At 44.2% G+C, this 13,132-nt stretch overlaps 1 protein-coding gene across 1 annotated transcript in view; it reads right to left on the minus strand.

Moving 5' to 3' along the window:
* Positions 1-13,132, minus strand: part of LOC143924878 (testis-expressed protein 2-like) — an 80,253-nt gene that overhangs the window by 66,218 nt on the left and 903 nt on the right. The gene's annotated exons all lie outside the window — the stretch shown is intronic.

A 13,132-nucleotide genomic window follows, 5' to 3' on the forward strand; every position in this document is an offset into this window, starting at 1 on the left:
GGTGGCACTGATATGTGGCACTGGTGAGCACTGATAGGCGGCACTGATGGGCACTGTTAGGTGGCAATGATGGGCAGTAATAGGCAGCACTGGTGGGCACTGAAAGGTGGCACGGATAGGCATTACTGATGGGCATTGATTGACAACAGTGATGGGCATTGATGGGAAGCACTGATAGCCAGCAATGACTGGCATCGCTAATGGGCACTGATTGTGGCACTTATGGGCAGTGGTGGGCTCTGATTGCTGCCACTGGTTGGCACTTATAGCTGGCATTGGTGAGCAATGATGGGCACTTATTTGTGACACTATTTTGCAATATTGTAATCAGGGCACTGATGATCAGTGCCCTAATTACATGCCTAGATGTCCCCCTGCGTGGAGATGCCACTGATCGGCTCTCCTGGCCACACACTCTGTCAGTGTGAGGTGAGGAGCACCGATTATCGGCACTTTCTTGTTTACATGTGATCGGCTGTGATTGGACACAGCCGATCACATGGTTAAAGAGCCGCGGATGCAGCTCTTTCCAGAGATTGGGGTCGCACCTTGGCCTAGCAACACTGCGGGGCCACGATCACGGCGCTGCGTGCCCTCGCGGGCGTGCGAGTGTAGCCGTTCTGGGACGCCGTCATATGACGGCGTCCCAGAAGGAGAGCTGCACCGCCCTGCCATCATTTGACAGTGGGCGGCGACAAGCAGTTAAACTGTAAAATAGTCCAACTGTTTATCCATTCTTAACAATTACTATTGCGTTAAGAGTACAAATTATTATCAGATGAACCGCATATACTGTATTTACCATTCTTTCAATATAAATGTTGTTTGACACATTCTGTATGATAACTTTTTGCTTGTACAAATTATCCAAAAAAACAATAAAAATTATGGAAAAAAAAAGAAAAGAAAAATTATTGTGAAAATATTGTATTTTTATGAGTGTAAGTCGTGGGATTATTACCTGTAATAATATTTGTGATGATTACACTCTCATATGCCATCGGTGGAGCCGAGAATGTGACATTTTACACACTTAGTTTCACCCTGTGCAGAGATTTTCCTGTTCTGGGACAACAATGTAAGCCCCGGAAGACTGAGAACAACTGACACTGGGGCAGGTTACCGAGGCAGTTACCTATTTACACACCACACAGTAGCTGCCATGATGTGTTTTCAAGTAAACATGATCTTGCAATTCTGTCCTTTTAAACAAAATGTCTGTATCACTCGCTGCCCTTTTCAGACAGGAATGTAACAGAGTTTACAAAACGGTAGCTCCCTCCAGAGGCAGAAAGTTCTTTTAACCACTTCCCGCTGCACTTCCTTCCGTTTCAGTGGTTATTCCAGGCTGATGCCTTCACCCACAGGCATCAACCTCGCATCGTTCCCTTCAGCCAAGCGATTCCCTGCACCGTAAGAACAATCATAGCAGCAGTTTAGCCGATTGATCATTCTTACAGGAGGTGGGGGAGGACGTCTACCGACTCGCCAGTGTGATAATTGAGCTGGAGAAGGAATCCACCGGTGCCAGAAGTTGACCATAGAAATTTCTGGGGAACCGATTGGTCCCTGGTCATCTCTATGACTCTCGGAGGCCCTGTGGCTCTAATCAGGTTCTTAAAAAAACCTGCCCGCTCTAATTCATATACATGGTGACCAGAAAGGGGCCGAACACATGAATAGGGGTGGCCGCAGTGCCCATGGATAGATTCATGCTATGCATGAATCTATCTACTGCATATAGGGGGTGGAGAGGGTAGGGGCGGTGGTGCCCGGGTGCCCCTAATGGATGGGCCGCCCCTTTTAGTATGGGTGCAGATGTAGTTGAACGTTTTGTTTTTATATTTGACTAGACTTTTACTTTTAAAGGATCAGTTCACCTTTTGTAGCATGTTACACCCGTATTAGGGTGTAACATTTAAAATGTTACTGTTGCACCAGCCAGTAGGTGTTACTGGTACCTCTGCTGCCAGTAGGAGTTACTGGTACCTCTGGCAATAGAGTGAGAAGCTACAGTGATGCTGAGTTATGAATATTTATATTTCCCTGATTCAACCAGTAGGAAGTTTATTGTCACTTCTGCACATGCTGAGGGAGAGCATACATATTGGGAAGGACCATGCAAACTTTCTCTTTCCCCCATGCTGCGGCCTGGGGAGGGTGTGTGAAAGACTTAGCCGGGGGCCTATGCATGTGCTTGGAGCAGAGGCCTGGGAGCAGAAAGATCCTGTTTGTTCAGAGTGGTTCTGCCTCTGGAAGCCCCGGGCTCAGGGAGCCTCCCAGGGGAAGGAGAAATGATGCTTGGGCTAGGGAATGTCTGCCACTTGAGGTCCTATGAAAGGGCAACTTGCAAAAAATGCTTCTAGCAGAGATGCTATTGCTAGTGGAAACTGCTGCTACTTCTATGAAGGTACAGGTTGCTGGTTCCAGCTTGAAGGCCCTTTTGGCTGTATTGAAGTCTATTGTTGGGGTCTGAGTTTGCATACAGCCATTTCAGGCTTCTTAGCTCTCATCAGTGCAAGATGAGGCTTTACTGGTTTCATCTTGGGACATTCAAATTCATAAAATCTGGCCCAAAGACAGCTTAGTGAATAATATCATTAATGTAATTTCATGAAACAACCCCATGCTATGCAGTTATCAGAATAGAATATTCTCTGTGATAGTGTTTCTTTAAGCAGCCAGCAGCAGAGGAACGCTAGTTTGCGAGCTTTACCAGTCTCAGCAGGAGCACTTTAACCACTTCAGCCCCGGAAGATTTGGCTGCTGAATGACCAGGCTATTTCTTGCGATTCGGCATTGTGTCGATTTAACTCACAATTGCGCAGACATGCGAAGCTGCACCCAAACAAAATTGATGTCCTTTTTTTCCCACAAATGGAGCTTTCTTTTGGTGGTATTTGATCATCCCTGTGTTTTGTTTTTTTTGCGCCATAAACAAAAAAATAGCATCACTTTAAAAAAAAAAAACACTGTATTTTGTACTTTTTGCTATAATAAATAGCCCCATTTTTTTTAAACTATTTTTTTCTCAGTTTAGGCCAATATGTATTCTTCTACATATTTTTTGGTAAGAAAAATCGCAAAAAGAGTATATTGATTGGTTTGTGCAAAAGTTATAGTGTCTGCAAATAGGGGATAGATTTATAGCATTTTTATTATTATTATTATTTTTTACTAGTAATGGCGGTGATCTGCAATTTTTATCATGATTGCGACATTGTGGCGGACACATCAGACAAATGTGACACATTTTTGGGACCATTGGCATTAATGCAGCAATCAGTGCTATAAAAATGCACTGATTACTGTAAAAATTTAACTGGCAGGGAAGGGTTTAACACTAGGGGGCGATCAAGGGGTTAATTGTGTTCCCTGTGTGTTCTAACTGAAGGGGAGAGGGGACTGACTTTGTATGAACACACGATATGTCACTTGTCCCCTTAGAGAACCGGGATTTGTGTGTTCTTGTCCTGTTACGAGTGTTCGCGGGAGCCCATACTCGCATCGGCTCTGAGGGCGAGCTGTGGGTGCGCACGCGCCCCTTGTGGCCCCCAGAAGTAGCGACGTAACATACCGGCGATTCGTCTGCCCGTGCCATTCTGCCGCAGTACAACTGCGGCGGCTGGTCGGCAAGCGGTTAAGGTGGCTTGGCAGGGGGTGTCCACATACTCTTGCTAATAGGTGTCCTTCATTCGCATCTCAAAATGTTGGGAGGTATGCAGCTAGCCAATCGGCAGAGGGAGGGAGTGGGGCCGAACAGCAGCTCCGTGTCTGAATGGACACACAGAGCTGCAGCTCTGCTCAGGTGCCCCCATAGCAAACTGCTTGCTGTGGGGGCACTCGATAGGAGGGAGGGGCCAGGAGCACCACTGAGGGACCCCAAAAGAGGAGGATCAGGGCTGCACAGAGGAGGTAAGTATAACATGTTTGTTATTTTTTTTTAAATAGACTTTACAATCACTTTAAGAGAAGTATAGACTCCAGAGAGGGAGATATCATTTTGCCCCTGTACAAATCATTAGTAAGACCTCATCTGGAATATACAATTCAGTTTTGGGCACCAGTTCTCAAAAAGGATATCGGGAACTGGAGAAAGTGCAGAGAGGAGCAAAAACACTGATAAGAGGCATGGAGGAGCTCAGCTATGAGGAAAGATTAGAGGAATTGAATTTATTTTCTCTTGAGAAGAGGAGATTAAAGAGAAAGTAAAAGCATAAAGTGCTAGTATGCATCGTATGCTAGCACATTATGTGACACCTACAAACAAAGCCTGCGTCATCCCCACTGGAGGCCGCATCCATGTTCGCCCTTCTTCCTTCCGGTGCCACGGACTTCAGCTAAGATGACTGGCCAGAGTCACGTGACATCACTTGTCACGCAAGTCACGCCACTCGCTAGTGAAGAGACGGCACAGAGGGCCGTTTCTTCACAGCGCATGCGCCAATGACATCATTGGCGAAGTACAAAGTAAATATCTCCTAAACAGTGCAAGTTTAGGAGATATTTACTGTACCTATAGGTAAGCCTTATTATAGGCTTACCTATAGATACTAAGGAAAAAAGGAGAGGCTTGGGACTTTATATGAGGCCAAGACATGGAACATCAAGTGCCTCCATCCCTTTTGGCAATTGGCATAAGGAGAGAGTTTGGGACTTTGTGTGAAGCAAATGGCCGAATTGGACAACATGAACAGGGAGTGTCTAGCAGGTATAAAATAATAGACAGCCTAATAGTGTCATATCATGTACATAATAACATACCATGAACCAATTGCATGATAATATGGTTTTATTATATATGAATCACATAGTAAGAACATAACATAGTAACATAATAACATGACATTAACAACATGATAAAAAGGAAACCACCAGACTCTAAAATCTGTGTTCACATATTGTATCAGGTCCAAGACAGCTTGGTATAGGCGAATAAAAACAACATAATAATATAATGTTTAGATATCACTTTTGCATTATAAAGCATAACGAAGGCATCTATATATTTCATTAATAACCATCAATGGTCGGGAGCAGATGCAAAAATCGGTATATATAAAAAAAATTCAATTAATTAATATGACTGGCCAAAAAAGGGGGGAGGGAGTGAGAGAAAGATCGGTGTAGATAATTAGGGTGATAACCATGAATCCCCTATAGGTAACTTACATATAAACTGTCAGTGTAGGTGACAGCGCCATGGGCTGGGACCGACTGAGGAAAAAGGCATCATCAGTCCTGGGAGCTGAGGTGGTGAACCCCAGGGGCAAAATGGTGGAAAGACGGCAGGGAACAGACGTTCCTGGGGAGCAGTACCCCATATGACCTACAATGTGACAATAATAACGCAATTGACTAGGGGTTCACCCAGGACTGATTATGCCTTTTCCCCCAGTCAGTCCCAGCCCATGGCACTGTTACCTACACTCACAGTTTATCTATTACCTATGGGTGATTCATGGTTATCACCCTAATTATCTATACCAATCTTTCTCTCACCCCCCCCCCCTTTTTTGGCCAGTCATATTAATTAATTTTACAATATGTTTATAGATACTGATTTTTGCATCTGCTCCTCAAGATTGGAGGTTATGCATGAAACGCGTTGAGCTATATAGATGCCTTCATTATGATTTAGAATCCAAGAGTGATATCAAACTAATTTATATTTTTGTGTTGTTTTTATTGGCATATAACAGCGATGGGGGGCCTTGGCACACCAGATGTTTTGGAAATACATTTCCCATGATGCTCATGCACTCTGTAGTGTAGTTGAGCATCATGGGAAATGTAGTTCCAAAACATCTGGAGTGCCAAGGTTCGCCGTCACTGGCCTATACCAAGCTGTCTTGGACCTGATACAATATGTGAACATAGATTTTAGAGTCTGCCGGTTTCCTTTTTATCATGTTGTTAATGTCATGTACCCTCATGTTGCTATGTTATCTTCTTACTATGTGATTCATATGTAATAAAACCATATTATCATGCAATTGGCTCATGCTATGTTATTATGTACATGATATAATACCAGGGGCGGACTGAAAACTCATGGGGCCCCCGGGAAATAGGAGATTATAGGGCCCACAGGCAAACAGAGATTATGGGGCCACACAGTATACACACACACAGTATACAATCACACAGTATACATAGACATGCTTCTAATGGCTGAGAAGGTACTGGAGAGGTGGGGCAGCTATAATCTCTGGATTTTTAGACCAAAAGGATGTCGGTAAGAGACATTTCAGAGACAGATGTAAAAAAAACACAGATTTTTACATACTGCCCCTGGTTTTACTGAGGCTGGCAACCCTGATGGGGCCCCCTAGTGGCCGGGGGCCCTCAGGCACTGCCCGAGTGGCCGAATGGTCAGTCCGCCCCTGTATGACACTATTAGGCTATCTATTATTTTATACCCGCCAGACACTGCCATGTTGTCCAGTTCAGCCGTTTGCTTCACACGAAGTCCCAAACTATCTCCTTTTGCCAATTGCCAATAGGTACAACTTGAAGATGGAGGTTTAAATTCTCTTTTAAGGGGGGAAATGATCAACATGTACAAATACATAAGTGGTTCATATAGTGAACTTGATGTTGAGTTATTCACTTCAAGGTCATCACAGAGGACAAGGGGGCACTCTTTACATCTAGAGGAAAAAAGACTTAATCTCCAAATATGGAAAGGTTTATTCACAGTAAGAGCTGTGAAAATGTGGACTAGACTCCCTACAGAGGTGGTTCTGGCCAGATCAGTAGATTTCTTTTAAAAAAAGGCCTAGATTATTTCCTAAATTTTTATAATATAACTGGATACTGACATTGATAGGTAAAGTTGATCCAGGGAAAATCCAATTGCCTCTCGGGGGATCAGGAAGGATTTTTTTCCCCTGCTGTAGCAAATCGGATCATGCTTTGCTGGGGTTTTTCGCCTTCCTCTGGATCAACTGTGGGTGAAGGATTGTGAATATGGGATTGTATGATTTTGTTTTTTGTATTGGTTGAACTAGATGGACTTTCTTTTTTCAACCTAACTATGTATAGATGTAACTATGTAAGAGCTGGGGTGAAGAGAGAGCGGGATGGTGGAGTAGAGAAGGTGCTTGGCACCCTTGTGGAGTCTGTGCAGCGAGGGTTGGAGTTATTAGTGCTTATCCCATGACGGCGTGACCTTTTATAGGAGTAGTGAGTGTTTTGCTCCTGGTCTGGACTAATGGCAGTGTGAGGGACTGTACTTTGGAAGCTAAGTCTCTGTGTACAGAGGAACTGAGAGAAACAGGTAATGACATCATACCCATATAGTTCCGCTAGGAAGAACCTTATATCATGCAAGCATCAAACACAACACCACCATCTGGCAGAACTAGTAATCGCAGTGTAATATATGAGAATGACTGTTGCACCTATATCTGTATAAACGGTATGCTAACACTTCTAAATCTAAAAGAGCAAATATCACAGATCAGCTTACCTTCAACCAAAAAAATCTTGTTCAGGGCCAACGGGGTAACATTACCTGAGCAGCTGGAAATTAATATACTGAAACTTCTAAAGCCGCGTACACACGGTTGGAGAATCCGTCGGAATGCGTCTTATCGGACCGTGTCGTCAGATAATCCGACTGTGTGTGGTATGCATCGGACTGATTCCGTCCGAATCTCCGTCCGACCCAATTTTCCAACATGTTGGAAATATTTCCCGACCAACTGGGCCGGTCGGACGTAATCCGATCATGTGTAGAGAATTTTGATCGGACCAAGTGCCACGCATTATCAGATCAAATTCCTACATCAAAGCTATTGGCTACTAGCCTGAATCTAGTCCCATCGTAACTAAATTACGTCATCATGTTCTGAAAGATCGGATTTTTCGACAACTTAGTCCGACCGTGTGTATGCAACAGTTTCGGACACAATCCGTCAGACTAAATCTGACGGACAAAATCCGACGGATTTGGTTGGCAGAATCTCCGACCATGTGTACAGGGGCTAAGAGTCTCTAGATCTACTATGCACAATTTGCTTTTGTATAAAGTCCCATCAGGCCTCTCTGTGCTAATATGCAAATATTTCTGCATGTATTGTACTCATGAAATAATCCAATGCATTTAGTCAGTGGCTGCAGCAAAGCTAATGATATACTATACTATTGTAGCGCCAGCTCCTGAAGAGCACACGCTATATGTTTTGAAATTTAAAGTTACACCTGAACTGCAGTTTGGTTCAGGTATAAGTATTCTAAATTTTGACCTCAGCATCAGTCTAAATGGACTATAGGGTGTTCAGTCTGGCCATAGGGGGCTGTATCTTGTGGCAGGCATGGAAACACAGTCTAGTTGGGTGCTTTAAGGTTACTTTCTCTCAGACCCAGCCCAGTGGGAGTGTCACTCTTGCTGTACTTTCTGGGAGAGGGTACTTAAGATGCGGATGTCACGTGGTTCGGGGTTTCGGTCCGGAAGTATGTTCTGACTCCATGGTCCTGGTCTTCCTGACCAGCCCCCAGGAAGGCTATGGCCTGGGGTGCGGATCCACCTGACTTTATGTCTCGGGGCTGGCTAGCCCGAGGCAAGGAAACAAAGGAAAGGATTCGGAGGTGGTCCGGTGCTATCTCCGGTTGTGAAGAGGCCAAGCAACTTCGTAGCTATCCAGGGGAGGACTCTTCAGAAGAAGGCCACGCACGGGTTGGCTTCTTAACAAGAGCCTGGTGAGGCTGAGGGACCTAAGTGAATGCAATTTCGTGAGGTATCGCCAAATCGGCTGAAAGATACTGGTACCACATGAGTGTTACACTACAAGTATTCAAGTTTCCTTGTTCATGTTCTACAACAAAGTCTGTGGCAGAGACTTGTTCCTGATTTAAGCACCCTGTTGGCTGCTAGGCCTTGTGAGAGAGGGACTATACAACTAGAGTGAACATCCAGCTGTGAATGGTTAGTCTCTGGATTTAGTCAAAGTAAGAAAGTTCTTTATTATTGACTTTGACACTAAGACACTAAGGAGATTCCAACGGAATGTGTCCTATCGGACCGTTTTGTCGGATATTCCGACTGTGTGTGGTCTGCATCGGACTGTTTCCTTCGGAATATCTGACGGAACAAGTTTTCCAACTTGCCGATAAAATTTTATGACAAAATACTCCGATCATGTGTAGCCTACTCCGACGGACAAAGTGCCACGCATGCTCTGATCAAATTCCTAGACCAAAGCTATTGGCTACTAGCCTGAATGTAGTCCCGTCGTAACGAAATAACGTCATCACGTTATATACAATCGGATTTTCCGACAACTTAGTCTGACCGTGTGTATGCAACATCACTTCCCGACCTCTTCCGGAATTAATCCGTCGGAATTACTCAGACGGATTTGGTTGTCGGAATCTCCGACCATGTGTACAAGGGCTTAGAGTACCTGGACTTTCCTCCTAACCCTCTGATCCTATACTGAGAGACTGTTCTTTATCTATGTTCTTGCAAATAAAAATCCCTTTAAGTGGATCTGTCGTCAGTCTCAGAAGTTTCTGGGCCATCTACACAGGAACGCGTAGACACGCAAATCGAGGTGAAGAAGGTAACGGTAAGCCCAATCAAACCAGCAGCTTCTTCTGGGGTTAGTGCTACACTATAATACAATGATGATTTGCATACCAAATTGCTGAAGCCATAGCTTTATTGTGGTCTGTCTGCATTACTCCAACCTGTTTGGGCTTGCTGATATCTGTAGTTCCTTTTTTCTTTGCATATGTATACTGTATTTAATCTCTTTTACTCCTGCAATATGTTGTTTATTTTTCTCCATATACATACTGTAGGCAATCCCTTGTACATGCTGGGATTTGTAGTTTCCTTCTTTCTCTCTATGTATATACTGTAGTCAATCTCTTGTACCTGCTGGGATTTGTAGTTCCCCTCTTTCTATTGTTCTTTACATGTATATACTGTATATACTGTAGTAAGTCCATTATACCTGCTGGGATTTGTTGTTCGACTCATTCCCGCTATCTCTACAACTATATATACTGTAGTCGGTCTCTTGTACCTGCTGGAATTTGTAGTTCCCCTCTTTCTATTGTTCTTTACATTTATATACTATATTCAGTCCCTTGTACCTGCTGGGATTTGTAGTTCCCCTCAGGGCCGTCTTTAATATTGATTGGACCCTGGGCAAACATTTTCTTGGGCCCCCTCTCCCACACAATTTCCCTCTCCACATGCATTGAGACATACAGTAAATAGCAGCTAAATCAGTTTACTGAATCAGATCAGGCAGCAATTGCGATTGGTTGCCAGAGGTTACAATGTATCATTACCGCTCACTGACTGGCTGATAGAGGTTACAGCACACATTATGGCTCACTGTTATTTTCTAGAGGTTACAGCAAATGACTTCTGCCTGTTGATTGGTTGCTGGAGATTACTGTACATCAATGCTGCTCACTGATTGATTGCTAGAGGTTACCGAACATCTATACCACTCACTAATTGGTTGTTAGAGGTTACTGCACATTATTACTGCTCACTGATTGGTTGCAAGAGGTTAGTGCACATCATTACTGCTCACATATTGGTTGCTAAAGGTTACATCACATCATCTCCTCACTGCCTTCCTGTGTATTCACATGCACCAAAATGCAGGGTGTCGTGGCACCGTGTTATTTGGAAGAAGGGTTTCATCTCCAATTTGCTTGGCTGATGTTAGGCTTAATGACCACAGTCGCAGACAGGACTTTCAAGCATGATCCTTAACCTCCCCAGTGGGCAGCATTCAGCAGAAGTGATGGTGGATGTGACCTCAGGGGGACATTATATACATATGAATGCCACCTCTATTTACATATCAATGCCGCAGTCCATGACTATTTACATAAAGCTAGGCAGCAGCAGAAGAAGTTTACACTCAGATATCGGGACACAGCACAGGACCAAAAATTCAAGGGATAAGGGAATTTAAACTGGGATAGTTGGCAAGTATGAGGCAGCTGCTTTGGGCCCCACTACAATGATGGGGCCCAGGGCAGCTGCCCCTTTTGCCCTGCCTTAAAAACGGCCCTGGTTCCCCTCTTTCTATGTCTCATTAAATGTATATACTGTAGTCAATCCCTTGTACCTGCTGCGATTCGTAATTTCCCTCTTTCTATCTCTCTCTCTACATATATATACTGCAGTCAACCTTGTACCTGCTGGGATTTGTAGTTCCTCATTTTCTTTATCACTCTCGCTACATGTTTATACCATAGTCAATCCAATGTACCAGCTGGTATTTGTATTTCCCCTCTTTTTCTCTCTCTTTCTCTACATAAATATGTTGTGGTCAATCACTTGTATCTGTTGGGATTTGTAGTTTTCTTCTATTTCTCTCTCTCTCTCTACATATATATATATATACTGTAGTCATTCCCTTGTACCTGCTGGAATTTGTAGTTTCCTTCTTTCTCTACACATATATATATATATATATATATATATATATATATATATATATATATATATATTGTAGTCAATCTTCACTGTAGTCAATACCTTTCTACTGTCTCTAATATAACATCCAATCAACTTTCTAACATAACAGTCACCTTGTGCAATGCAGACAGAGGGGGCACTAGAGCTGAAATCCTGATTGTGCCAGTCAGTGCCCAGACCTCGGAGCAGAGCAGGTGGCAGCTGCAGTAAAATGCATGTAAATGTGGGCACCTGCTAGCTTGCCAGGCTGCAAGGCACACATTGGTTCCAGTGGATATAGATATAGTTAATGCTAGCTGGTATGAGACTTATAATATGGATTGCACCCAGAAAAGGACAGAAATTATGTCAATTCTTTAAAACGATTGTCTTTTGCTTGGCTGAGAAAATGGACATGTCCTGAAGGCTGACGATTATTGAGAAAAAGTATATAGATCTCACCAACTGGACAGGCCATGAGCCATTTGAAGAGAACAGCATGCCGTACTAACCAATCAGTGGTCAACTTTTATTTTGTTCTATATCATTTCTCACAGCTCATAGGGTCCAGGGCTTTTTTTCAGCGGGAACATGGGGGAACGCAGTTCCGGCACCTCTAGTATACAATCATTTCTGGCTAGAGAGGTCTATTGTTGCTGGAGGGGGATTTATTTTTGCTGGGGGGATCTTATGTTGCTGTGGAGATCAATGGTTGCTGGGAGGGACCTACTGTTGTGGGAAGGGTCTATTGTTGCAGGCTGCTGGAGGGTCAATTGATGCTGGCTCCAGGGGAATCTACTATATTGTTACATTGGGGTTGTAGAGTGGGTTTCGTTGTTGCTGGGGGGGAGGGACCTACTGTTGCAGGAAGGGTCTATTGTTGCTGGCTGCTGGAGTGTCAATTGATGCTGGCTCCAGGCAAATCTACTATATTGTTACATTGGGGGTCTATGGTGGTTGGGGTGGTATTTTGTTGTAGAGTGGGTTCCGTTGTTGCTGGGGGGGAAGGGACCTACTGTTGCAGGAAGGGTCTATTGTTGCAGGCTGCTGGAGGGTCAAGTGATGCTGGCTCCAGGCAAATCTACTATATTGTTACATTGGGGGTCTATGGTGGTTGGGGTGGTATTTTGTTGTAGAGTGGGTTCCGTTGTTGCTGGGGGGGAAGGGACCTACTGTTGCAGGAAGGGTCTATTGTTGCAGGCTGCTGGAGGGTCAAGTGATGCTGGCTCCAGGAGAATCTACTATATTGTTACATTGGGGGTCTATAGTTGTTGGGGTGGTATTTTGTTGTAGAGTGGGTTCCGTTGTTGCTGGGGGGGAGGGACCTACTGTTGCAGGAAGAGTCTATTGTTGCTGGCTGCTGGAGGGTCAATTGCTGCTGGCTCCAGGGGAATCTACTATATTGTTACATGGGGGTCTATGGTTGTTGGGGGAGTATTTTGTTGTAGAGTGGGTTCCGTTGTTGGTGGGGGGGATTTATTGTTCCTGTGAGGGATCTATTGTTTCTGGGGGATCTATTAGTGCTGGCTGCAGAAGATCGTGCTCAGAGGTGAGTAGGGGACAGAGACAAGGAGTGGCTCGGAAGGGGGGGAGTACCTTCACCTAATCTCTCAGAAAAAAGGCTATCTCCCCCTTCCATGTTAATCCACCTTAAACGAATATTTCGGCACTGGGTGGGTTAAACCACCCGCTTGC

This window comes from Lithobates pipiens, unplaced genomic scaffold, assembly GCF_037356315.1.
Source record: "Lithobates pipiens isolate NorthernLeopardFrog02 unplaced genomic scaffold, aLitPip1_a1.2 Scaffold_22, whole genome shotgun sequence".
Classification (NCBI taxonomy): Eukaryota; Metazoa; Chordata; class Amphibia; order Anura; family Ranidae; genus Lithobates; species Lithobates pipiens.